Below are 27,607 nucleotides of genomic sequence, written 5' to 3'. Positions count from 1 at the left end.
TTTTTGTGTGGACATAAGTTTTCATTCCATTTGAGTGAAGGTGAAAGAGTGTGATTGCTGAATGATATGCTTCCTAAGAGTATGTTTAGTTTTGTATAATTTTTTAAAAAAATATGTTTACTGAGTATGTGCCATACACCAAACATGGCACTAGTTGCCAATATATCATCATTTAATCCTTTTAGCAACCCTATGAAGTAGGGTTTTCCACTTTATAGGTGAGGAAACTCAGGCTCAGGAGGGCTAGGTAGCTAGTAAGTGACAGAGCTGGCACTTACATTCACCCCTCCTGATGCCAGACCTTTTCCCACTGCATCACGCCATCTCTGGAGACCAGCATGTAACAGAAGATGACATCCATCCAGCTGGAAAGGGCTCATCCAGGAGCACCTCCTTCAGCTCAATGGGGATGCTCGTCAGTTTATGAACAGCAGAAGGAAAGGGCTCCTTTCTCTGTGTGAAAGTTGTAGCCTTGCTTAGGTGCTTTTATACTTCCTGGATGCTCAGCCTATATTGGCCTATTTAGGTTTAAACCGTTTCTATTCTGAGCATTGTCAGACATACACCAAAGTGATTAGTTTAGTCAGTCTTATACCTATCACTTAGGTCCTGGAATTACCAGGATTTTATCATTCTTGCTTTACCTATTTGCCTGTGGGGTTTTTTGAGGGGAGTGATTCTGTTAAATATACTTTTTTTTTTTTTTTTGGCAGAAAATTTTTGTTTTTGTTTGTTTGTTTGTTTTTTTGAGACGGAGTTTCACTCTCGTTACCCAGGCTGGAGTGCAATGGCGCGATCTCGGCTCACCACAACCTCCGCCTCCTGGGTTCAAGCAATTCTCCTCCCATAGCCTCCTGAGTAGCTGGGATTACAGGCACGTGCCATCATGCCCAGCTAATTTTTTGTATTTTTTAGTAGAGACGGGGTTTCACCATGTTCACCAGGATGATCTTGATCGCTCGACCTCGTGATCCACCCACCTCGGCCTCCCAAAGTGCTGGGATTACAGGCTTGAGCCACCGTGCCCGGCCGGCAGAAAATTTTTGATAAGTTTTGTCTTTAGCTCATCTCCCTGACGTGTGTGGCATCTCTCCTTCCTTTGCATGAATTTCCCACCATTGTGTATCTCATAGTTACTGGGTATTTATTTTATGTAACAAATATTTATATAATCTTAACCATATGTTATACCCTTTTCTAGGTACTTAACAAATATTGGCTTATTTACTCATAACAATCTTATGAAATAAATATGAAAACTATTCTTCTTTTAGAGGTGATAAAACCAAGGCACAGAGAAGTTGAGTAACCTGCCCTGAGTCACACAGCTAGGAAGCAGGATAGCTGGCTTTCAAATGCAGGCTGTGGGGTTTTATAATCTGTATTCTTATTTGTCATGCTGTGGTAGATATACAAGAATTCTACAGCCATTGCTGTAGTCTGTTCTCTGGTACTGCTCAAGGAAAAAACTAGAGGAACGAAAAAACTAATTCTTGCCTATAGATGCTCCCAGTCTGTTGGGAAGATGGACCTGGAAACTAGCATTTGAGGGAATTGCTGCAGTGATTATGCAAAAATTTTCAGTGAAGATGTAAAGAAAGAACACGTGAAGCTTCCTGAGAATATCCAAGCAGGCTTCACAAAAGCTGTGATCCTGGCACTCAGATCAGAAGGGTGGATGAGTCGAGAGGGGAATCCTGGACCTAAAGGTGAGAGAGCACAGGGAAGGCTGGAGAGAGATAGACTTGGCACTGGATATCTCAAGCAATAAGATCATAAAGGCACTGACTTGCCTACTAGAAAGCTTTGACCTTATCCTGCTGGTAATAGTGACCTATTGGTAGGTTTTTAGCAGAGAAAAAATATGGGGAGGTTTGCAGATTACTAAGCTCTCTCTAGAGGCGATGCAGAGGATGGATTGGGAGGAGAGCAAGACTGGACACCATTTATTAGTGCTGGCTGCTGGCAAGAATGTAGAGGCCCAAACTAGAGCCATGACAGTGGGAATGGAGAGGATGGATCTGAGAGGTGAGGACCAGCATTATGCAGGCATTCATTATCTGGATTTCTGAATGATGGGTTATCTAGGAAAGCAACAGTGATCATAACATCCAAATACTCACTAATGAACCCATCACTTATAAAAAACAATCCCTGTGGCAAATGCACCCAAAGGTGACCTCCAATGTGCCAGATCCTTGTGTAGCCCCCTTGCGTTTTAACTTTATTTAAGACTCCATTTTAGCAGCCTGGAGTGGGACTTTCTGCATATGAGAGGCATGTGTGGAAAGGGACTACAGGGGCCTATAGGAGCAGAGGATGGCTCTCAGCTTATAGCCAGCAAGGAAATGGGGCCTCAGTCCTATAGCCGGGAACTCAGTTCTGCCAATAACCGCATAAGCTTGGGAGAGAACGCCCGAGCTTCAGAAAGGAGCATAGCCTGGTTGACACCATGATTGCAACTTTGCAAGACTCTGAGCAGAGGACCCATGTAAGCTGTGCTCGGACTTCTGACTCAGGAAAACTGGGAGATACTAAATGTGTGTTGCTTTAAGCTTTGAAGTTTGTGGCCATTATTATGCAGCAGTAGAAAACCAAAACAGTCCCTGTCAGTCATCCTCCCCTTGAAACCAGCATCTATTCTTGGCTATCCTCAAGGTCTATCAGCCAGCATTCTCCTTTCAGATCTGGCAGCACGGTGCAATTTCCATGCAAATGTATTTCCAAGTGAAATTGCAAATCTTGCAAAAGATGTAGGATTATAGGTAGTCAATAAAAGGATTGCTGGAGAACTGCTCAAACTACTGAACAGACAAAAGAGGACGGGCAGGGTTAGACCCACTCATAATTGGCGAGAAAAACAGCCAGTATGCTGACAAGAAACTGACTTCAAAGGAGAAGGATTTGAATATGGTTGAATATTAAGACACACCTTTGAGAAAGTAAAAGCTTTTAAGTAATTTTTGCAAAGATTATTCTCTGTATAGTAGTGTCATGAAAGTCAGAGGTGTAGTAAAGGATGTCATGTTATGTAGTGATGTTAGAAAAATTACAACAATAAATCACCAGTTAACTCAGTCTAGCCTAAGAATTAATGCAAAATTCAATATAATCTAAATAGTTCACATTTTAAATAAGGTCTTACATTTTAGATAAGCTTATTTGCATAATTTTTACTTCATTTTGAAAGATTAAGTCTGTCAGCTCTTATTTTTTCCCTCTTATTATGAAGTTCTGGTTTTTATTTTTAAGGGCTTTTCTAGTACGAGCTGCCCCTGGATAGCAGTTATCCAGGGTCTTTTGAATTAGAGGGTAATGTTGATATGAAATGCTCACTGGAGTGGATGCTTCCTGATGGCCAGGAATCAGGGGATGGATTTAGGTACTTCCTTTGTAAGATTGAGCCCAAAATATCCTATTTCTTTCCTTTATGGCTTCACAAGCCATCAGTATCTCAGATACTCAAAGATTTTTGTTCAGTACTCTCCTGTGTCAGACAGGACACATGGTGGACCACCGAGCATGGTCTGAATTGAATTCAAGTGTATGCAGTGTCTTTTCTGGGGATGACCTGAGAAAGCCAGCTCTTATGAAGGACTCTGGAGAATTCCTGTATAGAATCTAAAAAAGTCCCACTTTACATTTGTGTTGGGCTTGTGTTTTTCACAATGCTTCCAGTTCCATTGTTATTTTAATCCTCAGAGCTGTACAGTGAGATGGTCAGAGAGCCATCTGCCGCCTTCATGTACTAGAGAAGGAAGCCAGGATCTGGAGAGATTTGAACACAGTCACATGGCTTGTTACTCAGGGGCCCAGAAAGAGATAGATTATTATAACAATGGTTATGGCAGTCATCATTTATAGTGTCTGCTTCCTGACAGTCACTGTGCATATGACATATTCATTCATATGTTATTTAACCTTACAATTGGTCACAATACTGTGAAGTTGGTACAGGTATACCTTGGAGATACTGTGGGTTTGGTTCCAGGCCACTGCAATAAAGCAAGTATCTCAATAAAGTGAGTCACACAAATATTTTGGTTCTAAGTGCATATAAAAACAATGCACATTTGATGTTGATGGCTACTGACTGACCAGGGTGCTGGATGCTGAAGGCTGAGGTGGCTGTGTCCGTTTCTTAAAATAAAACAACAATGAAGTTTGCTGCAAGGACTGAGTCTTTCTTTTACCAAATATTTTTCTGTAGCATGTGATACTATTTGATAATATTTTACCCACAGTAGAACTTCTTTCAAAATTAGTGTCAGTCCTCTCAAACTCTGCTGCACTGCCTTATTAACTAAGTTATTGAAATCTTTGTTGTCATTTCAGTAATGTTCATAGCATGTCTACAGGGAGTATATTCCATCTCAAGAAACCAATTTCTTTGCTCATCCATGAGAAGCAACTTCTCATTCATTAGCATTTTATTATGAAATTGTAGCCATTCAGTCACATCTTCAGTTCCTCTTCTCATTGTAGTTCTCTTGCTGTTTCTACCACATGTGCAGTTACTTCCTCCACTGGAGTCTGAACCCCTCAAAATTGTCCAGGAGGATTGGAATCCACTTCTTCTAAGCTCCTGTTGATGTTGATGTTTTGACTTCCTTCCATGAATCATGAATGTTCTTAATGGCATCTGGTTCTTTTCCAGATCTTTTCAATGTACTTTGTTTGGGTCCTTCAGAGGCATCACTATCTATGGCAGGTATAGCCTTACAAAATGTGTTTCTTAAATAATAAGACTTGAAAGTTAAAATGACTAATTGATTTATGGGCAGCAGAATGGATGGTGTGTTAACAGGCATTAAACAACATTCATCTTCTTGAATATCTCCATCAGAGATCTTGGGTGACCAGGTGCATTGTCAATGACAGGAATATTTGGAAAGAAATGTATTTCTGAGAAGTAGATTTCAACAGGGGGCTTAAAATATTCAGTAAACCATGCTGTGAATACATGTGCCATCATGCCGTCTTTGTTGTTTCATTTGTAGAGGACATGCAGAGTTGATTTATTAAGGGCCCTAGGATTTTCAAAATTGTAAATGAGCACTGGCTTTAACTTAAAATCACCAGCTGTATCGCTAGCTGTTCATTGAAGCTTTGAAGCCAGATATTGACTTCTCTTCTCTATCTGTGAAAGTCCTAGATGGCCTCTTCTGCCAGTAGATGACTCTCTCATCTGCACTGGAAATCTGTTGTTTAGTGTAGCCACCTTCGCCAATGATCTTAGCTAGACGTCCTGGATAACTTGCTGCAACTTCTGAATCAGCACTTGCTGCTTCACCTTCCATTTTTATGTTACACAGAGACAGCTTCTTTCCTTAAACCTCATGAACCAACCTCTGGTAACTTCAAACTTTTCTTCTGCAGCTTAATTCCCTCTCTTAGCCTTTAAAGAATTGAAGAGAGTTAGAGTCTTGCTCTGGATTAGACTTTGGCTTAGGAGAATGTTGTGGCTGGTTTGATTTTTACATCTAGACTGCCCAAACTTTTTCCATATCAGCCGTGAGGCTGTTTTGCTTTCTTATTATGTTTGCGTTCACTATAGTAGCTCTTGCAATTTCCTTCAAGAACTTTTTCTTTGTATCACATTTTGGCTGTTTGGCACAAGAGGCTTAGCTTTCAGCTTGTCTCAGCTTTGAGCATTCCTTCCTTACCCAGCTTAATCATTTCTAGCTTTTGATTTAAAGTGAGAGAGGTATGACTCTCCCTTTCACTTGACCACTTCACTTACGGGCCATTGTAGGGCTGTTAATTGGCCTAATTTCAGTATTATCGTGTCTTAGGGAATACGGAGGCCTGAGGAGAGGGAGAGAGACAGGGGAGCAGTCAGAACACATACCACATTTATGGTTTAAGTTTGCTGTCTTATATGGGCACAGTTTGTGGTGCCCTTCAAAAATTACAGTAGTAACATTAATGATCACTAATCACAAATCATATGATTTTTTAAAAGTTTGAAATATTGTGTGAATTAACAATGTGACAGATATGAGGTGAGCACATGCTGTTAGAAAAATGATGCTGAACATGCTTGACACAGGGTTGCCACCGACCTTTAATTTGTAAAAAATAAACAAACAAAAAACCCCACATTATCTGTAATGCACAATAAAGTGAATTGCACTAAAACAAGGTGTGCCTGTATTTTTACATTGTTACTGCTGAGAAAATTGTGACTTCGATGGATTATTACATCTGGTGTGTGGAAGAACTGGGATTTAAACCCCACTTTGCCTGACTCCAGTACCTTATTCCTTCCACCACATCATGGGATGCTCTAACCAACATCCTTTCTCCTCCACCAGTACCCTGTACCACACAATGGGAAAGGTCTCCACAGGATGCCTGTAGAGAACCTGGCAGCCCTGTTTTCCGGTAGCTCCACTGAGACTGACTGAAGTGAGAAAGTTAGATTAAATTAAAACTGAAGTTCTCTTCATTATGTTGCAGTGAGGACCATGATTTCAACTGTTAAAAAATCAATATCGTCTCTCTATCATTTTCTATTGCTGCTGTAACAAATTACCGCAAACTTAGTGACTTAAACAACACATTTATCTTATAGTTGTGTACATTAGAAGTTCACCGTGGGTCTCATTGGGCTAAAATCAAGATGCTGGCACAGCTATTTCTTTCTGCAGCTCCAAGAGGATAATCCTTTTCCTTGCCTTTTCTAGCTTCAAGAGGCTGCTGGTTTTCCCAAGCTCATCATCCCTTCTGTATCTTCAAAGCCAACATTATTGCATCTCTCTGACCACCATTCTTCCATAGATATATCTCTTCTACCTCCCTCTTCCACTTTTGAGGACTCTTATGATTACATTGTACCAGCGGCTAATCCTGGGAAATCTCTTCATCTGTAGGCCCTTAATTTAATCACACCTGCCAAGTACCTTTTGCCATGTAAAGTAACATGTCCACTGTTCCAGAGATTAGTATGTGGATATCTTTGGGGAGGATGGTGCTTGTAATACTGACTCTGTATTTGGTGACACTAGTTGTTAGCCCATGTTCATTCCGTGGTAACATAATTCCACCCTACTTCCTAGAACCAGTAGCCATACAGATTACATTTGCCTTTTGGTCAATCATCTGGTGCCTTGAAGAACTCTAGTCTTGATGAGGGTTATCTGAACAGCCGGTTATGCAAAGGTCTGGAATGTGAGGAGGCTGCTGAGTCAGCAGCTGTGTCCTCAAAGCTAGGCTCTCATGTTAATTTGCTATGTGCTTTGGGACAGATTGCATAGGCTCCTACTGCTGACTTTCAGTAGGGATGAGCATTCTCTCCTACTGTCTAAGGTTGCTAGAATCACTTATAAGAGTAATGCAGTTTCTGAAGTAGCATTTTTACATATGTACATAAAATATTAATGCCAAATATAATAATGAGGAGTATCACGGGATTTGTGGTGGAGGAAAAACAAAACTTTATGCATGCAAATTCCAGAAAGAAAGCATGTATGCACCCTCCCTCCTCTGGAATCAGATTTTACTCAGAATCCTTGTCGGACAAGAAGGTACTGAGGTTCTGAGATTATTCTCAGGCTTTAGAAGCAGGTCCTAGAAGGGGCTAAGCCTGATGATAAGATGCTGCCTGGAGGTCAGAAAAGCCTTCTCCTCCTCCTTTCATAGATGCTTTGTTTAGCTTTTTATTTACTCATATATATTTTTTGTAAATGTTAAAATAACATTTGTAATTATGGCATCAAGATGGGATATTCCTGGTGTGATGGGTCTATATCCAGCGCCGTTTATTTAAGACTTTAAGAAACACTCAGTGAAGCAACATTCTGGTTGGCACCATGTTATGATGCATGTCACTGGGCAGAAATCCTAATGTCATTGCATGTGGTTCTGGATGTTGTGATCATCCCACAGATAGGTGTTTAAACCTGTGAGATGTTTCCACAGGCCATTGAATAATTGTTAAACAGTAATTTCTGCCTTTTTTTCCTGTTTTTCTTCTTCTTCTTTTTTTTTTTAATGTAAAGCCTGGCTCATATGTATTGTATAAAATGTTTTGAAAAGATGAAGGAAAACAACAAACAAAACAAAAAACAAACTAGATCTCTCCAATAATCCCACTGGCCAGAAACAGCCACTATAGGCCAGGCGTGGTGCCTCACACCTGTAATCCAAGCACTTTGGAGGCCAAGGTGGGCAGATCACCTGAGGTCAGGAGTTCAAGATCAGCCTGACCAACATGGTGAAACCCTGTCTTTATTAAAAAAAAAAAAAGCTACTATAAAGTATTTTGGTACACATCTTCTTGAGGTAGACTGAGTATGTCTCCCCCAAATTCATACGTTGAAACCCTAACTCTCAATGGGATATATCAGGAGATGATAATTAGGTTTGGATTAGGTCATGAGGGTGGAACCCTCATGATGGGATTAGTGTCCTCAGAAAGAAGTGAAAGAGAGCCAAGTTCATTGTCTTGGCTGTGTTAGGACACAGTAAGAAGACTGCTCTTTGCAAACCAGGAAGCAGGCCCTCACCAGACACTGGATCTGTCAGCACCTTGATTTTGGATGTTCTAGCCTCCAGAACTTGAGAAGTTAATGTTTGTTGTTTAAGCCATTAGTTTATGACATTTTTGTTATAGCAACCTGAACAGACTGACACTGTTTCAGATTTTCAGATTGCAATTTTTGCAAAAATGGAGTATTTTTAACGAAAATGAAATGTTATGCATAAAGGTTGTTTTTTTAGATAGGTCTCACTTTGTCACCCAGGCTGGAGTGGAGTGGCCTAATCTCAGCTCACTGCAGACTTGACCTCCTGGGCTCAAGTGATCCTCCCACCTCAGTCCCTCAAGTAGCTGGGATGACAGGACTGCACCATCATGCCCTGCTAATATTTTATATTTTTTTTGTAGGGATGGGGTTTTGTCATGTTGCTTAGGCTGGTCCCGAACTCCTGAGCTCAAGTGATCCATCGGCCTAGGCCTCCCAAAGTGCTAGGATTACAGGTGTGAGCCACTGCGCCCAGCCACCATTCATAAAGTTTTGTGATCTTCTTGATTCACTTAATAGTTTATATGATTACTTCATGTCTTTAAACAATCTTTTACAACATTGTTTTTAATGAGTATAGTTACATTCTGTTAATGGGTATATTTATTTAACCAGGTCCCATTTTTTGACATTTAGCTTGTTTCTAGTTTCTCACAGCTGTCAACATCCTTGAAGTTATCTTGCTAAATACATTCAGAATTATTCCTTAAGAATAAATTTCTAAATGGAAAAGTTACACCCAAGGGTATGGAGAATTTTAATGCTTTTGTTACTTATATTATCAAATTGACTCCTGCTGCCCCAGCAATATCATACCCTTTGAGTATGAGAGTGTGTTGGGCTTTCTACCACCCTCTCCAATGTGTAGAGGTGTTATAGACCTGTGAAACTGGCTGAGTAGAGGATGTTTGAGATAGTTCATGGAAATATGTCACTGATGATGAGGGGCTTAGGCAAATTCTTGAGCTGGAATCTGAATCAGAGTGGCCTTGCAGTTGCAGCCCTGTTCAGAGCCACAACCATTTGCCTGCTACCCTGATTGAAAATTTCCTAGTGTCTAAGATGCCATGTGATGTGCTGGACCGATGCCAGGCTGTTTCCTGCTTCTTTCTGCTGCATTCATGAGGCCATGTAGAAATCAGAAATAAGGGCTGGGTGTAGTGGCTCATGCCTGTAATCCTAGCACTTTGGGAGGCTGAGGCGGGCAGATCACGAGGTCAAGAGATCAAAACCATCCTGGCCAACATGGTGAAATCTCCTCTCTACTAAAAAATACAAAAATTAGCTGGGTGTGGTGCTACATGCCTGTAATCTCAGCTACTTAGGAGGCTGAGGCAGGATAATTGCTTGAACCTGGGAGGCGGAGGTTGCAGTGAGATGAGATTGTACCACTGCACTCCAGTCTGGCGCCTGGCAACAGAGCAAGACTCTGTTTCTAAATAAATAAATAAATAAATAAATAAATAAATAAATAAATAAATCAGAAATAAGAGGGCATTTTGAGGATTTCTGAGGCCCAAGTAAAATGTGGTGGTATAACATATTCTTATCTCTGGCTTGCCCTCTTACTGTGAAGGAGCCCCTTCCTAGCAAGGAAAACTAGCAGCAGCCTAAAGCCAACACCAGTTTAATTACCCATTGACTGTTTTCCCATCTGCCTGATAGAGAAAGTGGCAGGACTCTTGAAAACTGGGACCAATTCTCATGTTTAAGACTTCAACAAAAACAGCCTCTGGTCAAATGGCATGCTGGAGTTTTTAGATGAAAGATGCTATTTTGCATAAGCAAATGGTGCCCTTTGCAATCATTTTGTGGCCTACTGGAAAGCTACTCAGTATTCTGTTCCACAGACTTCTGCTTAATGAGATAGTTCTTCTCTATATTTCTGTTGCTGGAATTGGGCTCACACACTGTCTCTTTATAGGCCATTTCCATAATGCTTGATTAATGCTCTGTTGTTAATATCTTATAAGACCTGGATCACTTGCTTTATTGAAATGGGATTTTTTAGAGTGTGGGGGCAGCACTTATGTTTGTGGGCTCTGATATATGCCATACAGTTTACAACTCGACTCCAGCAAACATTGAAAGTGCCTAAATATTTTCAACATCAGCACAAAAGGGCAGTCTAGCTGGCTTCTATCAAATCTTTGGGAAAAGTGACAAAGATGGTTTGAATGTGGGCTACATGCATAGTGGTATTATATGCCTTCCTTGATGTGCAGTGAGTTTTGTTGAATGATAACAGTGTAATAAATGTTGCTATTTTGTCCAGGCGTGGTGGCTCATGCTTGTATAATCCCAGCACACTGGGAGGCCGAGGCAGGTGGATCATGAGGTCAAAAGTTCGAGACCATCCTGGCCAACACGGTGAAACCCCATCTCTACTAAAAATACAAAAATTAGCTGTGTGTGGTGACACATACCTATAATCCCCACCTATTCGGGAGGCTGAGACAGGAGAATTGCCCAGGAAGTGGAGGTTATAGTGAGCTGAGATTACGCCACTGCCCTCCAGTCTGGTGACAGAGTGAGACTGTCTCAAAATAAATAAATAAATAAATAAATGTTCCTATTTTTATTTTTCAAATGTTGAACAGTTGGCTGATACTAAGATTATTTTAGTGTTTTCCATGTATATAAAGTTTGAATTTGCATCATAGTATCTATGTTATGACAGTTGTATCATGTCATTTTACCTTACAATAGAAGGTCTAAGAATGGTTTTTATATGTTGAACATTTCAGTTATTAACAACTACCCAGAAATTGTCACTTGAAATGCCATTATAAAAAAACCAAAATGTGTTCCTGTCTAGGCAGACTTAATCTATCTGAAACATGGAAAAAGTTTAAGGTGCTCATTTAGTTCTAATTGTTTATTGCAGAAAAAAACTGGTATTTTTGTTAGTACTCTTTTAATTCTTACCTTAAGCAAACTAGTTTCCATAATTTGGATGGAAAAGAAAACACCTTTGCATATAGAACCAGACTTCTAATACACAAAGAACTGGTCTATGCTGCTGTTTCAACAAATATTCATTTAATAGACAAATATTTGAGTGTCAGTATCTGACAGAATGTTCTAGGCACTGGGAAACAGGTAAATAGGTGTGGTCTCTCTTCTCATGGAACTTATGTTCAAGTGGGAAAGGCTGATTATAATACAAACACACAGTAGACAGGGGAACATCAGAGAGTGGTCAGTTCTGTGAAGAAAATAAAGAGAAAATAATATTCATCTAAATAAAGAGAGTGATGTGATGGACAGTGATTCTGGGGAAGGCCAGGTGGGGCTGCTTTGGAAGTGTTTGGGAAAGCCTCTCTGAGAAGAGGTAATTTGAGTTAAAACGTGAATGTTGCCAAGGCGCCAGCCTTGCCAAGATGTGTACATGGTGAGGGATCAGGAGGTAGAAGATTGGGAGGCAGCAGGGAGCTGGGCCCTTCCCAGCAGCAGAGGGATGGTTTGTGTTGAGTGAAGAGAGTGAGAGCACCCTCCCATAAAGTTGAAGAGGGGCCGGGCCCAGATCATGGAGACCTTCTAGGGCATGGCTAGTGAGTTTCTCACCCTTTTGTAATCCAGGCCTGTGAATTGATGCCACGTGAGATTTTGTGGAGCTTAACTTTTTGTAGTGGATATTACAAAAATAACGTACATTTAACAGCCTCTGTCTTACCTTCCCTGCCCCTCTCTAGCTATTTTCACGTAGAATGTATTTCATCCCTTTCCCCCCATGATAGCCCTTCAGATATTTAGCATCTCTCTAGGCTAAACATCTCAGCTGTCCTTCCCTGCTTGAGTGGGCTCTTAAACTTCACGGTTTCTTTCTTCTCTAAGGACATTTTTTTAAACAATCTGATTTTATTTATTTTTAATTGATAAATAATAATTGTGCATATTCGTGGGGTATATAATATCTCAATACATAGAGTGTATTAATGATCAGATCAGAATAATTAGCATATTCATGATTTCAAACATTTACCATTTCTTTGTGTTGGGAACATTCAATATCTCGCTTCTAGCTATTTGAAACTCTATATGTTATTGTTAACTATAGTTAACCAGCAGTGGAGTAGAAGACTGGAACTTAGCCTCCTATCTAGCATAATTTTATATCCTTTACCAAATCTCTCCCTATTTCCCTCTTCCCCTTACCCTTCCCCGCCTCTAGAATCCCCTGTTCTGCTTCTTACTTCTATGGGATCAACTTCTTTTAGCTTCCATATGTGAGTGAGAACATGCAGCATTTACCTTTCTGACTCTTAATGTCTGAGAACCTCAGGGACTGGCCACATTCTGATGGTCTAAGGAGGGGAGTGAAAGAAGGATGAGATTCTAGGGTAACCATCATCAGGGTTTTTGAGGGCAGTGTCTGTTTCCAGAAGCCATATCTCCCTATCATGCTACTTTTCTGGAGTCCTGAATAGGGAGGGGCCCTGTGTGGGGGAACCTGTAAGCAGAATCTGACAGAGTTGTTCCCCCATCCACCACAGTCTAACACCGCATGGCTGGACTTGCCTGCTCATATCAACCTTATGTAAAGCAGCTCTTCTGTTGGCCTACTTTGATTTTTCTCAGTGTGTCCCAAACCATGGACACTATCCACACAGCAACATCAGATTGGAAAATATCCCTGAGTTTTCTAAGAGACAGGCACTACTCAGGATCTTTCTGCTCCGGCCTTACTTGCTTCCTTCCTGGATAGGGTTTCTTCCTAGCTTGCTTCTGACTCTTCCTTCCTGGGGGAATCTTGCCTGCTTGGAAGTGTTTTCTGTGTAGTGCACCATACTGCAGAGGCTTGTGAGGGCAACTGCACAGCTTGTTTCTTTCTGTTTCATCTCCACCACCCATAGATCTGAGATTACCAGATTTTGCCCACGTGGAGGTATAGTGGGAAAAGAATCCTGTGTTCTCCCAGAACTCCTTAGCATGTCTTCTTTGATTTACTGAATTACTTGAGGGATCTGTGTTTGGGCTGGGAGAGGAAGATAAGGGATTCCAGAAATTCTTGCCACTTTCTCCTAGGTAACTGGTTACCTTATCTTCCTTTTCCTCCCCCATTGATGAGGCCTGGGGGCAAGAGAGAGTCCAACTCAGATTTATCCTGTAATTGACCTCTTTGTATTTGTCACTCATTCTTGATCTTTCTAAAAAAAAAAGTCGGCACATTAATTTTAATTATGTTAATAATATTATTGAAGTCATACCATTCATTTAGCCTAGGTATTACCCTACTCAAGTAGAATTAGATAATGAAGGCTGGAGTGGGTGTCTAGATCCTGGCATGTGGTTGGTGCTGAACTAGTGGGTTTTATTTCACTGCTACTCAGATAGGGAGTGATTGTCCCCTGGAAGTTAAAGGAATTGTCTGGGGTTTTTAATGACAGTGTTTTTGGGCTTCCACCTCTGTGTCCTGGTTTATTTGAATAGTTCAGGCCAGTGATTCTGAAAATGTGATCCCCAGACCAGTAATGTCAGGCTCATCTGGGAACTTGTTAGAAATGCAGAGTTAGGCCGGGCGCGGTAGCTCACGCCTGTAATCCCAGCACTTTGGGAGGCCAAGGCGGGTGGATCACGAGGTCAAGAGATCGAGACCATCCTGGTCAACATGGTGAAACCCTGTCTCTACTAAAAATACAAAAAATTGGCTGGGCATGGTGGTACATGCCTGTAATCCCAGCTACGCAGGAGGCTGAGGCAGGAGAATTGCCTGAACCCAGGAGGCGGAGGTTGCGGTGAGCCGAGATCGCCCCATTGCACTCCAGCCTGGGTAACAAGAACCAAACTCCGTCTCAAAAAAAAAAAAAAGAAAGAAAGAAATGCAGAGTTAGAAATGCAGGCCCCACCCAAGACCTATGGAATATGAAACTTTGGGGCTGGAGCCCAGCAATCTGTGTTTGACAAGCCCTCCAGGTGATTCTGATGTGTGCTCAAGCTCGGCAGCTGCTGGTCTGAGCCATCAACCTGACTGCCTTTTCCCAGGGTTTTTTCACCTAGTAAGTTTTCAGACCCTAGTATGAAAGTTGCTACTCTGCAGCTTATCTTGTTAAACTGGGAAAGGTCTCAGGAGTGTTCAAAAGGCATGTTGTCTGGGTTTTTGTGTTGGTGTGTAGTTGGTGGAGAGGAAGGCACTCTGAGCACAGCACAAGGCCTGGGGTAGCAGGCCAGGGGTAGCAGACCTGGTCACTGAAGACAGAAGGTTCAGAACAAGGGGTACAAGTGGCACGTGTGTTAGAGGAACCAGAGGAAGAAAGAGGCTTGAAGACTAGCTTTACCTCCATAGAAAGGCTGTCCCTGCCTTGTGGTTTTGGGCAAGGCCACTTTTCCCTGACCTATGCCTCCACGGCACTGCCTCTTTGTTTAGATGTCTCAGCTTTTCTGTGCTTCCACTGGCCAATCCCTTTCCTGATTTAGAGATACGTAAATATCGATTTTTTAAAAAATAATTTAATCTACTTGCAGTCAAGTTTACCAGCCTGGGCACCTTTCTGTTTTTCTCAGGTGATCTTGCACCTTTCGGTGTGGTTCTGATACCTGTTTGGTTTTTCAGTTTAATGCTCAGAAGACCTGACATGCTTATTTCTACCTTTTTGCAGGGTGGAGCATATCCCTGCTTCATCTATGGAGACTATGGGAGAGGCTTAGCAAGGGATCTAGTCTAGTTTCCTGATTTCAGCCAGACCCTCGAACCTGCCACTTTGACCCCTGGTAAAAATCAAGAGTGTGCCCACGTGCCAGGAACTGACAGCCTCTGCAGAAAAATTTCTGTGATGAGCAAACTCACTGTGAGCTTTTGAGAACACTCAAGATGTTGTAGGATAGTTATAATAGTTACAGGTTTTTCTTAACTGTACTGAAAAGATGACTCTCAGGCTGCAAAAAATACTGAAATGCCTTAAGGAGCGATGGTGTGAAGTGGCTGAAAAGGAGCTAAAGCTGGAAGCCTGGGTTGTTTGATAATCATAGGAGCTCTAGATCCCAGAAGTGACAGGTTGTCTCTTCTGAATTATCTTAAGGTAGATTTCAGGGCTCTTCCAGACTGAAGTGGAGGTAAGCCGAGGTGAAGGGAGATAAGATTCTGGGCCATTTTGTACTGGAACATGTCCCAGTTCCCTGGCATAAAGGGATAGACCCAGGGAACTCACAGCTGCTGAGTAAGCAGGCTGTTGAAAAGTCTCTAAGAGATACAGTGAGAATGACCCGAGAGTTAGAAAGGGAGCTAGACAAGCAATCAGGTCTGAGTGGAGTAAGGAGAGAGTATTTAAAAATTTGTGCTGACGGGTTATTTTTGCTTCCTTTTTGCCTTGACCATTTACTAAATGTTTGTCTATCTTGCTGAATAGCGGCCAAGAGACTAACTTCTCTTGGTTTCCCTCTGCATTTAGTTGGGTTGTCTGTTCCCTTCTCTTCTGACAATTCCCTAAAGAATCTCTCCTGACTTTAGAGGGGGCCAGGGAAAAGAGGCCCTTTTCAGAAATCAAGCTAGATCTTTCCTATTTCTTCCTGACCCCTTTTCCAAAGCCTGGGATCACTCTTTTCTCACCCTTTCCTCTCAGTATTAGGTTCTGCTGCTCTCTTTTCCATCTCTAGCTGGATGTGTCTTTACTTTTCTTTCTTTCTTTTTAATTAAGTGGTTACCTTTCCATCTGGGCTATTGGCAGGGATTTGCCAGGAGATCCGAGGCAGAGCTGCCAGCTTACTGGAGTGTGACAGCTGCTGAGGCCTCCCGTCTCACAGGCTCTGCAGAGATCCAGGGCTGTCACTTCAACAAGTGTCAGATACACACACTCTGCTTGCAGAGCTCCCCATGCATAGCCTTAAATAAATATCCCAGATATATCTGCCCTGTTTCCCATCTCAGATTCCTTTTCATCTCCATCTGGTTTTCAAACATGATTTTCCATTTTCCCAATTACCGTCTCCCAAGACCCGTCCATGTCCCCTCTCTTCTCTCTATCTCTCTGATGATATAAGGAAGCAAAGCAGCCATTACTGCTTTAATAGGGCAGAGAGTCTGTTGCCTTGGTGGAGGAAAGTTTGCAAGACTGCTTTGCCCAGTCTAGTTTGAAGAGAGTCTGATGGGTCAATCTCTGCAGGTTGTGAGTTTGCGCTGGTTTAGGAGGCCCTCTCTCTGGCTGAGGAAAGTACTCCCTATATTTAGGTAATCTTTAGTGCTGGCTGTGCCCTTTTTTGTGTTGAGATATTTTCTCAAAGGGCACTGTGGTTTTTACTTTCCTGCTGTAAGTTCCATGTCTGTGGAAAACTTTCCTGTAACCTTTCAAGGTTTGTACTCTGTTCCAGAGGGGCTCTTGGATATGAAAATGGTCTTTTTTTTTTCTTAAATGATCTCACAGATGATCAAAAGGAGCACATAAAAGCTGTCCTGGGGATTTGGCAAGGTTGCCAATGTTCTCTTTACCTTTGGTCTGGTATTTAGGTCTGAGACAGTGTCTCGCCAACAGCTCTTGCTTTCCTCAGGGCTTGGGGCTGAGAGACACAGAAGGGGAGGCAGGAGGGGCATATTAATGCCTCTAGGAAGTAGAACTTCGTTTTTATCCTGGGAGAGCCATTTGAAATTGGGTTGGCACATTCAGTCCCAAAAAAGTGACCTTGCAGGAGGTAGAATTTTATATCCAGCATTATTTGGAGGACCTGGCCAGCAGCGTTTCCCTTGGATGTATTGCATTAACCCTATGCAGTCACTCCTAGGAGGCTTGCCTGGACTGGGATTGCTTGTGCCTTGTGGGAGAGGACAAGCTCAAGATGATGTTCTCTGGACTCATGGAAGCCACAGCAGTTTGGTGATTTTTGTAAAATCTACTTTGTCTTTGGTGAAATGGGATAGGGCTAGTAATTAGAGGGGTCTGAGGATTCAGTGACATAATATATAAAGTACTTAGTATAGTACCTAGCACATAGGAGATATTCAGTAAATGGAAGCTATCATCATGAATAATCACATTGATAATTATTAATCCCAAATTAACTATTTCTCAGCATGAAGTTAGTACCCCATATTTACTGTCCCATAAGTCCCTTGCACTTGCCCATTGCATTTATCTCTGTCCTTTAATCACCAGTGTACTTGCTATCTCTACAACGCCATACTCCTAGACCCTTGAAAACACTGGTAATGTCAGGTTTACCTTTGCATCCCAGCATCTCCAGGACCCGGCATGGTACCTGGCACATAGGACAGGCTCAGTATTGTGCACTGAATAAATACATGAACAGAATCCTCTAGCTGATTTTTTCCTTTTTACATTTGTTCCTTTATTCTGCAGTGCTCATCCTCTGCTTCATGCAGGCTGGGTACCCCTTTGAACTCTCTTCCTGTTTCCCCAGTTACCATTTCTATTGCCATTTCCTTTACTTCGTTCATGCCTGCCCTCTTCTCTTGAAAAATCTTTTCTGTTACCATTTGACATCCTTTTTTTACACGTCTTGTGTTCTTTCTCTTCTATGACGCATACCCTAACCACTTCAGCCCACGTTAATCTCATTCATGAAATCTTGTTTCATGTATAGCTCATAAGTCTTCGTTGTTCTTGGATTGAGTTTTTGTGTGATAGTTTTATCTTTCCGACAAGATTGTCAGCTTCTTGAGAACAGGCATATATCACTGATTGTCTCTACCCATTATAGGTCATGGTCTGGGACCAGGTACATAATTGGCTCTAAATAAATAGTACGCCACTGTCAAAATGATTAAATAAATTAGACTGTTGGACCAAAGGGGTAAATGAGATGAAAAAGTCCTAGCTGATAGGATGTGGTCTTTAGAGTTGGTTGTGTGAATGCAGGGGTTAGGGAACAGTTATCAGTGCCTCAATGCTTTGTTAAGATTTGAGTTTGCTGTATCTATGCACTCTCTTAACAGTTCTTGGTCTTGCTTTTCCCCCAGTCATGTTTGGAGGAAAACGTGGTAAAATGGCAATCAGTCAACTGCTTCTGGGTGGGAAGGCAACATACTTGATGAAAATAAAGGAATTGGGAATGCCTAATGGTGACATTGGGGCTCACCATTTAGTGCCAATGCTGTCTTCATTTCTTTGCTAGTTTGGTTGCTACCAAGCTGTTTCTGTATTAAGCTATAATCTATTGACTGAAGTGTTTAACATTTTTGAGGCCAGATGTATAGCAGAGAACTCTGTATGTTGTGGGGATTTCAGAAGGTGTGGTATGTAGCACGTAGTAGATGCTTTGCTAATGTTAGGAAGGATGAACGCATATAGAAAACATAACCTTCAGGAATGTGCAGTCTGCTCCAGACTGCAGTGAAGTATCAGGGTGAGGCTGGAATGAGTGAGTGCCAAAGGGCACCAGTTCTCAAGGGAGAGTTCTTGGGAAGCAGATACGGGGAAGAGATGCTAGATGAGCTTCCCAATGCCACATGGACCGTGGAAGGCAGATTATACTAGAAATCAAAGTGCTTTGAAAAAACGCAATGCAGTATTCTATTATAATACATATTTAAATGATCATAAATTTTACAGATCGACATAGGGGCTCTTTGGGGGAAAAGACTGCCTGGCACTTTGCAGATTGTCAGTAAAACATTTATTGTGTGAGTGAATCTGGAGGCCCCACTGTGGTTTTTGTCCCTCCTTTTTCTTTTTCATGCCCAATCCTTCTGCTGGTTCAGGCAGCAGCATTTCATTTTCCAGCTGTAACTAAATGAGAAATTATGAGGAGTGGTTAGAATAGGGTTTATTGGTGGCTCCCCCTTTCTTCTCCCATTCCATTGTGAGAATGAGTCAGTAAGGCTTTGTATGGATGTTTACTGGCAAGGGCATAAAACACGTTTTTAAGGGCAGAGTCCATGTTGTTGAGTAATAATTAACTGCTGATGGCATTGTCTTGTGTGTTGCATAGTAAATAATCAAGAAATAGTCTCTTTTCAATGAGAGTTTGAAGGCCAATGCAAAGATCACACACAGACAAGCCTGAAACGTACTGTTTTGACTAAACTTAATAGGAAACAAAGGGGAAAATCTGGCTTGTTTTGTGTTGCCATGCTTAATTGCATGGTGGTGTCTTTTTCCCTTGAATTTCCTCATGCCCTGTGGAGGGCACATGCATGAGGGGGCTCTGCTGAGCGAGGATTGTAGAACAGAGGTTGTTGGCAGCCGGGATGTACTGGCTGCTATGTTGTCTAGCGTGGCTGGATCTTACTGGGAGCTCTCAAATCAGAGTCTCTGTGAAATGGAACAAGTGAACTGAGCCTAGTCTGTTCCTAAAAATAAGTCTCTAAGAAGCAAGTCAAGTGCTTTTCAGTGGGAAGCCTGTGGAGAAAGAGCCTGGAACACAGACTGGAAGTAACTGCAATTCAGGTTGTTTTTTTTTTTTTTTTTTTTTTTTTTGAGACAGAGTTTTGCTCTTGTTACCCAGGCTGGAGTGCAATGGCGCAATCTCGGCTCACCGCAACCTCCACCTCCCGGGTTCAGGCAATTCTCCTGCCTCAGCCTCCTGAGTAGCTGGGATTACAGGCACGTGCCACCATGCCCAGCTAATTTTTTGTATTTTTTAGTAGAGACGGGGTTTCACCATGTTGACCAGGATGGTCTCGATCTCTCGACCTTGTGATCCACCCGCCTCGGCCTCCCAAAGTGCTGGGATTACAGGCTTGAGCCACCGTGCCCGGCCTGTTTTTTTTTTTAAACCAACTCTTTTCAGGCTTTAGGAGAGAGGAAGTGACTTGTTTCAGGTCACTTAGGGGCTAGGCCTTGCACCTGATCTGCTGTATTTCCCTGCCTGAGCTCTTTTCCACCACCAGGAGCCAAGTGTCCAGAATGTCTTTTCCCCGAGTGAGGAAGCAGAGATGCCTGGCTGTGCTTCCTCACTTGGGGAAAAGACATTCCGGACAGTTGGCTGCTGGTGTGTGGCAGGACTACAGGACTGAGAGTGCCCGACTCTCCTGGCCCTGCCACGCTGTCCTCAGGTTAACTGGTGCTCCCCGCTGGCCTGCTATTCAGGGCTCTGCGGGAGAGCACTTTGCAGCACATGCAAAGGATGTTTGAGGAGGGCAGATGGCTTCACCAGCCTTGCCCAGAGTGTGTCTTCACCCTTGCCTGCCATGAGGTGAGTCAGGGAGGTGTCATGGGGCCAGCCTGGCTGTAGGAGGGCTGTAGGTGCCACCGCCTCAGGGTTTGACCTGGAAGGCGTTATATGAGCATGGTGAGGAAGAGATGGGCATAGGGTGCAGGAGAGAGTGGGCTGGTGTGATGCTCATTTAGGGGCTTGGAGGGAGCAAGGGAAGCCAGGGAAAGAATGACATTTAAATTACACAGTGAGTTGTCAGGCCTATAATCTTCCCTGATGGCTCTTCTTACTTTCCAGTCGTCAGAGGCATCTGCATATGAATCCGAGGCACTGAGGCTTAAACTTTCTGATCATCGTGATGGTGATGCTGATGTCAGTCTGACCTTTTGTGATCTTGTACTGGGTGAAGAGGGCAGAATCCACCAGTCTTAGTACTGAAATACCCTGCATTGGTGAGATTCACTCCCTCGTGAGTCCCATTCAGGCATTTCCAGGGCTGGTTTTAAGAAACTTAATGCAAAAGTCAAGCCCTAAAGACACCTGAAAATGATGCGGGGTCCTGAGTTATTGTAGCCTGACTCTGAGGGGATGGCCTCAGGAGGACCTGGAACACTGACTTCTCGTAGGCTTTGGAAATGAGTACATCTGCTTGGTGTTTGTTAGTGTCAAAATGCAGCAAACCCCTAAATGATTGTTCCTCTGACTCAGAATTAATCCACTGATTCTTTCATTATCTCATGGATTCATTAGCCTGGTGTTTGTTGAGAGCCTTCCCTGTGTCATGCTCTTTGCTGGCACTGGGAATCAAATGGCAGACCAGGCATATTCAGTGCCTGCCTCCAGAGCTTAGGATTGAGGCTGGAGGACACTCTCTGCACCATCACCCCTATTCACATGTGGCTTCTGAGGCCAGAAGGAGGACATATTTCACCCAAGGACTTGGGGCTTGGGGCCCTCCTTTCCTAGCTAGGTGGAAAGCAGCTGGAGGGTAAGATCAGGGGTTACTCCTCTGCTTAATGCCCTGCAAAGAATAGCCACACCACTATGGGTGGATTGATTAAATATGGCAAAGGGATGCCTTACACCCTCTCCCAGCTGTCCTGCTTCATTGTCAGGGGATGGGCATGGGGGTTAAGCCTTGCAATTCTCCTTGCAATTCTCACCACAGATTTAACTTGCACTGACCATCAAATCTCTGTGAGTCAGCTTTACCAGTTTGCTTGTAGAATCAAGTGGAACCTGAGGCAAGAGGAGACTGAATGGAGGTTTTAACTCTTTAATGGAATCTTGCAGACATGTTCCTTAAAGAGTGGGGAAAAGAAGACAGCACCATTTATGGAATATCTGTTCCGCCGCTGCATGCTGGTTATGTCCTGACTCTTGTTTTATTTATTTCTTTAAACCTTTGTAAGGCTCCATAAATGATGGGAGGATAAAAGCAGGAAACTGACAGAGCTGGCTGAAGCCTATGTCTGTGCTCTCCACTATGTTTCTAAAACTTTCTGAAGTTTGCACAGGTGTGTGGTATCATGGGCTTTTAGTGGTTTCTGTGGTTTGCACAAGAAATGTCTAGAGCTTGGACCTCCTGAAAATGTCCCTGGTAATTCTGGACAACAGAGCATGGAGAGAGAGAGAGAGAGAGAGAGAGAGAGAGAGAGAAAGAGCAAGAGCAAGAGCAAGAGCATGTGTGTGTATGTGTGTGTGTGTGTGTGTGTGTGTGTGTGTGTGTGTCTGTACATTCTTGCAAATCCTCCTGCCCCAACAATGAGGGCTGATAAGCCACCAACCTTAATAGCCAGTCCCCAGGTACTCCTATTCTGGAATACAATTTAGTAAACTTGTTTTAACATTTCGTATTTTATGGCTAAAACATGTAATTCTGGGTTTGAGGACCACTCAGTAGACTGGCTTAATTGTTTGATTTGCTGACTTAAAACGAGAAACTGGTAATTCTGTATGGAAATGAAAATTAAGCAGGACATAGATTAATGCTTTGGTCCTAGAGTCTAGAGGACAGCTGGTGCACCTTTGTTTTGTAGGAGGAGGCAGTGGGTCGTGGTAGAAGCCATGTGCCTGGAGATGGAAGCTGTTTGGCACGGGGGGTGTCTTACCATGTGAGATCTTAGGAAACCCATATCACTTCCTTGGCTTTGGTTCTTCCATCTGTATATTAGGAGAAAAAAGTTACTGGCTGTTGGCCATCCCTTTCCTGGGATTGCTTTATCCAGAAGTGGTGGAGTTTCTGGGGAAAGGAACTCCTACTGGTCATCTGAAAGGGCACAAGCCTGGTTAAGAGCACGTATGTGTCCATAAGTATTTCTGCATGGATATGTGGTGGTTTTCACTCTCTTGGTCTTTCTGTGTTCACCCCATCAGACCCAGAACTTGGCTTTTGAAACCCTTCCCTGACCTGGAAGATGACACAGAAATAATCTTAAAGCATCTCTCTTCACTTCCCAAAAGGCTGTGTATTTTCTGAGACATGGAGAAGTGCTCTCTGTGACTCCTTGGGCTGCAGGCAACCAGCCTCCCTTGGTCCATGAAAATAGATTGAACAGAAATCTGGTCCAAGTGCCTGTATATTTTGTGAGACCCTGGGGCCTGGCATTAGGGAGCAGAGAGGATTATCTCCAGAGAGCTTTGAAACTCAGGACTTCTGTTGCAGTCTCCCTGGCATCCTTCTCTGAGCGTTTAGAAAGTGTTGGACTAGGTTCAGAGTGATATCACTCCTGAGGAATTCTTTGGAGGATATGGGTAGATGACTTTTGGAGAATCAGGGTTCTCCAAAGAGAGGGTAAAATATATATTGCCATGGTGAATTTCATCTTTATCTCAGGAACCTGAGTGTTTCCGTTCATTCTTATCCCAAGTTCGAGGAAACAGGAACTGAGGCTGCATTAATAGAGATGAGATATCTAGAACAAAGAGGTGCTACTCCTTGGACACAGGTTACTAGACCACACCTGGAACACTGATGAATTTAGAGCAGCACATTTTTTAAAACTTTTATTCTAAGTTGAGGGGTCCATGTGCAGGCTTGTTACATAGGTAAACACGTGTCATAGGGGTTTGTTGTAGAGATTATTTCATCACCCACGTGTTAAGCCTAGTACTCATTAGTTATTTTTCCTGATCCTCTTGCTCCTCTCACTCTTTACCCTCTGATAAACCCCAGTTTGTGTTGTTCCCTTCTTCGTATCCATGTGTTTTCTTCATTTAGCTCTCACTTGTAAGTGAGAATATGTGGTATTTGGTTTTCTGTTCCTGCATTAGTTTGCTAAGGATCATGGCCTCCAGCTCCATCCACGTTCCTGCAAAGGACATGAGTTTGTTCTTTTTTATAGTTGCATAGTATTTCATGGCATATATGTGCCACATTTTCTTTATCCTGTAGTCCATCATATCCTTTAGACTAATGATCTTTAGTCTATCACCGACGGGCATTTAGGTTGATTCCATGTCTTTGCTATTGTGAATAGTGCTGTGATGAATATACACATGTATGTGTCTTTATGATGGAACAATTTGTATTTCTTTGAGTATATAACCAGTAATGGGATTGCTGGGTTGAATGGTATTTGTGTCTTTAGGTCTTTGAGGGATTGCCGCACTGTCCTCCACAGTAGTTGAGCTAATTTACACTCCCACCAACAGTGTATAGTGCTCCTTTTTCTCTGCAACCTTGCCACTGTCTGTTATTTTTTGACTTTTTAATAATAGCCATTCTAACTGGTGTTAGATAGTATCTTATTGTGGTTTTGATTTGCATTTATCTAATCGGTGATATTGAGCTTTTCTTTTTTCATATGCTTGTTCTGCATGTATGCCTTCTTTTGAAAAATGTCTGTTCATTTCATCTGCCCACTTTTTAATGGGGCTGTTTGTTTGTTTGTTTTTTAAATTTATTTAAGTTCCTTATAGATGCTGGATATTGGACTTATGTCAGATCCAGTTTGCAGAAATTTCCTGTCATTCTATAGGTTGTTTACTTTGTCGATGGTTTCCTTTAGAACAGCATGTCTTAAAAGGGATAACACATTGGAGTGTGTTCAGAGGAGAGTTGGAAAGCCCACCCTATTCTATGGGGATTGTTGGGGAAACAGATTTTATCCTGGAAAGGGCAAAACTCATGTTTCGACAGGGTTTTACATATCTGAAAGGTTGTCCTGGGGATCTGTATGTGGTCCCAGAAAACCTAACATTGGAGTCAGAACTCAGGTGGAAGCTTTAAGGGGAGAGATTTTGTTTTATATGAAGAAGAAGAATGAATTTCATTTTGGAGGGGGTAACTTTACTGAGCTTTTGAATATTTCACTTGACCATGAAAGTGATATATTCGTGTTGTAGAGCATTTGAAGAACAGAGAATTTTTTAAAAAAAACAAGTGAAACACCTGTAACATCCCTTTTCAGAAGCAGCCACTATTAGCATTTGGGACATTATATTTTACTATTTTTGTGTATTTTATTTTATTTTTTTTACAAAGTTGAAACCATGGTACATAAACGATATTGAATCTTACATTTTATGTAAGATAAAAGGTGATTTATAATCATTTGGGTATATGCTCAGTAATGGGATTGCTGAGTCAAATGGTGTAAATCATTCTACTCTAAAGACACATGCACACGTATGTTTATTCTGGTACTGTTCACAATAGCAAAAACTTGGAACCAACCCAAATGCCTATCAAAGATAGACTAGATAAAGAAAATGTGGCACATATATACCATGAAATTCTATGCAACCATAAAAAAGGACGAGTTCATGTCCTTTGCAGGGACATGCATGAAGCTGGAAATGATCATTCTCAGCAAAGTAACACAAGAACAGAAAACCAAACACCACATGTTCTCACTCATAAGTGGGAGTTGAACAATGAGAACACATGGTCACAAGAAGGGAAACAGCACATACCCAGGTCTGTCAGGGGTTGGGGGGCTAGGAGAGGGACAGCATTAGGAGAAATACCTAATGTAGATGACGGGTTGATGGGGTATAGCAAACCACCATGGCATGTGGCATACCTATGTAACGAGCCTGCACGTTCTGCACGTGTACCCCAGAACTTAAAGTTTAAAAAAAAATTAGAAAATTTTTTAAAAAGGCAAAACATTTAACCTTACATTTGATAATTTGTAGCAAGTAAATGTACATTTTAATGGTTTCATAACATTCTATGCTAAAGATATCATGTGTTTTTGCATAATCATTTCCTCTAATATGGGCCATTAAATTATGTCCTAGTTTGTGCTTTTATGGTAAATATTATTATGAATAAATTTTCGCATGTGTTTCAGATTATTTCCTTGGGTTAGTTTCCTAGAAATGAATTTACCAGGTTAAAGTATACAAAAAATTCAAACTATTGTCTCATATATATGTGTATGTATGTACACACACACACACACACACACACACACACACATTGCTATATGGTTTTACAGAAATGTTATACCAGTTTACATTTTGTATCAATGTAAAATGATTTTGCTTTTAGATGCTTTTGCTTCAAATGATAAGGAAACTTAATCTCAAGTGGCTTGAATGAAAAGGAAATGTATTGACTAGATATCTGGAAAAAAAAGTATATATGGCTAGAGTTTACCTTCAAGTATATCTGGATACAGGGACTCAACTGATGCCTGTAGGTCTCAGTTTCCTTTCTCTCCATCAGTAAGAGTGTTGGCTACTAAGAGTCACTGTTTTTGGCAGCCTTTTTTTGGTATGTGTGTGTGTGTGCTGTATTTGGGCCTTGAGTCAGAGTAGTGTCTTCATGGCTGAGACAGACCACTTGAATCATCTAGATAGCCTATCAGAGGAACCTGCTAATTTCTTTGGTCTCATTAGGTCTGGTTTTGCTGACATTAAAAAAAGACTGTTTTTTTCCCCAAATCTCTTATGAGATGAAGTAGGTGGGTTATAAATAAAGCTTTAAGAGGTGTTCATTGGTTCAGCTCTCCATTGCTATGCTTGTCCATCTGTCTGTTCATTCCTCCATTCAAGTAATGTAGTGCAGTGAGCCTTGGATAGGAGTTAAAGGATGTGGATTCTCATCCAGGTTCCACCACTGGTCCATGCCCTAATTGAATTGACCAAAGCATAGCTGGGTTCAGGAATCAGGGAACAGTTTTTCCCCAGGCACACATCTCCAAAGTGTCTACTTTTTAGCAATTTTCAAAAGGCAAGATGTCAACATTATGAGGAAAAGTCATTAGAGGAAGGAGTGTGGGAATCACCCAGGGAAGATAATCAAAGGGTTTAGTGCCTTTGAAAAAAATTGATTTCCAGGCTCCATCCCAAGATTACCCACCATCACTTTAGAACCTGGCTTTGCCTCCACTTTCTGAGTATTTCCCTATTACTTAAAGGGGGTTAATCCCAGTTCTACCACTCTTAGTGAATCACATGAAATGATAATGCATGTGACATAAGATGATATTTTAAATGTTGGGCACCTAGGGCGTAAAAACAAGCTCCACTTTGCTTCTGAAAGGGGTTATTGCATCTCATTCAACAGGGCCCTAGAGGATTTGGTTTTTTTCTTCTTTGGTCAAGAGATCCAGAAAGAAGTTTGGCAGGATATTCAAGAAGCACCAAGGGTGAGCCTATAAAGATCTAAAGTTCAATAAATGCATGCCATAAATACAGATTGTTCTTAGTATCCATTGCCACCACAGGACCCCTTCAGCCTGGGCTTAGATTTAGCAGCCTCACCTTGCTGCACCTCACACCCACTCTCCACAGTATGGCCAGAGTGCTCTTTCTAAAAATATATGTCTTGTCCATGCCCATTTGCCCTGCTTCAACCCTGCAATAGCTCCTCTGTGCTCTTGGGACAATACAAACTCCTTCACGTAGCCCAAAAGGCACAAGCGAATGACCTGGCCCTGGCTGACTTCATTTTATGTTTCTCCTTCCTTCTCTGCTACCCTGCATTACAGCAGGATTTCTTTCAGCAACACCATGCTCTCACTTGCCTTTGGGCCTTCTCATTTCTCCACAATGCTCTCCCATCCCAAAGCTTTAGGTCC

The 27,607-nt window shown here is 42.0% G+C and overlaps 1 protein-coding gene across 5 annotated transcripts in view; it reads left to right on the top strand.

The window, feature by feature from the left end:
* LOC101044371 (uncharacterized protein C1orf226) overlaps positions 1–27,607 on the top strand; it is a 317,762-nt gene that overhangs the window by 109,027 nt on the left and 181,128 nt on the right. Inside the window, exon 1 of one of the 5 annotated variants that reach the window (XM_074390242.1) lies at positions 5–27,175. The exons of the other annotated variants lie outside the window; for them this stretch is intronic. The gene's annotated coding sequence lies outside the window, so the exon portion shown is untranslated. Of the gene's footprint in view, positions 1–4; positions 27,176–27,607 lie in introns of those variants that run through there. 5 annotated transcript variants of the gene reach the window in all.

This window comes from Saimiri boliviensis, chromosome 19 (assembly GCF_048565385.1).
Source record: "Saimiri boliviensis isolate mSaiBol1 chromosome 19, mSaiBol1.pri, whole genome shotgun sequence".
NCBI classification, from domain to species: domain Eukaryota; kingdom Metazoa; phylum Chordata; class Mammalia; order Primates; family Cebidae; genus Saimiri; species Saimiri boliviensis.
The sequence above is the reverse complement of the archived record's forward strand: the minus strand, read 5'-3'. Positions and strand labels throughout refer to the sequence as shown.